We start from the raw sequence: 2,002 nt of genomic DNA, 5'->3' as shown, positions 1-2,002 counted from the left end.
CGTTGGAGGGGAAGTCAGCAATAATTGGACAACAAAATTATGATTTTTGTAGAGACTTCTTGTAGATATGCTACTATATGATTCTCTCCCTCAGCCCCAACCAGTCCCAGCAGAAGACTGCCCCTCCCTGAGCCTGGTTCTGCTGGAGGTTTCTTCCTGTTAAAAGGGAGTTTTTCCTTCCCACTGTCGCCAAGTGCTTGCTCACAGGGGGTCGTTTTGACCGTTGGGGTTTTTCTGTAAATGTTGTACGGCTATTGCCTTACAATATAAAGCACCTTTGGGCAACGGTTTGTTGAGATTTGGTGCTATATAAATAAAATTGATTTTATTTTGATTTGTAAAAAAAGAAATGTAAATAAAGTTTGAAAAAAGAAAAAAAGCTTCTGTTTACATTTTGCTTCTGGAAACGAGTCCAAGGTATGGTTTTTGAACGTACAATGTGAGCAGTCAGATCGCATCAGAGCATCGGGCTGTACAGTGTGAGAACATTAATTATATGCTCCGAACTTTTACACCCTGCGGTTTTGTCGCACAGTTTGAGCTGGAGCCAAGTACAATGATTGAAAATATCGTACAGTGTCTGCCCAGCTTTACGAAACAAGAAAAGATTTTTAAAGTGTTGAAAAATTTGAATGAAGGGCAACGAAAACATCAATCCGTCCGTGTTTCATTTTGCTGTCGTTCTTGATGTTTTTAATCGTTTGTTTATTTTGACTTCGTTCAACCAGCTGAATGTTTTCACACAGTACAGAAGCCTGTTTCTCCGCACTGAAGCTGCTGCTGCGTTCATGTACTGTCGGAAATTATAGGGCAAACTCGGCCTGCTTGCCTGGATTGTTTATTTTGTTTTTTATTTGGGTGAGGAGTCAGCTTCAATGGACTCAGGCACCTTATATAGGGAAGAATTAATCTTTTGTGTGGATACAATTAATTATTTTGGCACAAGCATCTGCTCAATTTGAAACAACAAAAAAAGTTGTGTAATTTCCAGCAATACTGGAATGCAGCAGCAGCTGTTGCGTGCGCTTATTATTTTTTTTACTAAATATAACAATATGAGTGTAGGAATGACAATCCAGCCCTTATGTACATGTAGCAACAAGTAGATAATTAAAAAGATTATGTAAAGAGCTGTTCTGGAAGACAGAATTCACATTGTGGATCAGCTGCGACTGGTGAAGATAACTGCACGTGAGTCAATGCACGTTCACACGCCCTGATCAATATACTGCTCTGATATATTCAATCATCTCTACACTTATATTTACTCCCCATTTTGCCAGTTTTCTGTTATAAATCAATGTATATAGTTTAGAACATAATGCAGTGACCACGGCACACCAGATTTTATTTATTTATTTATTTTTTCTTCTTCATTGGAGCAAGACGGAGTGCGCAGTGTCGTTAGACAGTGAGGTTTCTGATGATGGAGGTGATCCCTCTTTTGTTCTGGATGAGGAACAGTTTCTCCAGGACTCAGGCGCTATGAGCTCCGTCCCAGCAGAGTCCTGGAACTTGGAGATGCAGACACACACTGCTCCAGCAGTGGCTCCAGGCACATTTCGTTTAAACCGTTGAGATCGTTAGCTTCTGTTTTGTTAAGTTCCTCTTTCGTCCCTTTTGCACTCTTGCTTCGCAGGCTATTCGGTGATAAAGCTCTTTCGTCCACCTTTTCTCAAAGAATTGACTTTTTTTTACTTTTTTCCGTTTGTTCACGAATTGCCGTGTGAGTGGGCCATAATGATGATAATTGTATCTTCAGTCATTTGGCATAAACACGTTGTAGTCACTGTTCTCACTGTAAAATAAAAACAAAAAAAAAATTCACAAAACATAAATCAGATATCAGATGGTTTTTTTGGGGGTTTTTTTTTGTATATATACTAAAGTCAAAGCAGCTCCAGCATCTGTGTTGTCACAGTGGATAGTGCAGTCTGCTGCCATATCACAGTGCAAGGTTTTAAATTATGAAACTTATGAAAATTATTTTGAGTTGATGCTT

This window comes from Thalassophryne amazonica, chromosome 22 (assembly GCF_902500255.1).
Source record: "Thalassophryne amazonica chromosome 22, fThaAma1.1, whole genome shotgun sequence".
Classification (NCBI taxonomy): Eukaryota; Metazoa; Chordata; class Actinopteri; order Batrachoidiformes; family Batrachoididae; genus Thalassophryne; species Thalassophryne amazonica.
This window is presented reverse-complemented; position numbering follows the sequence as displayed.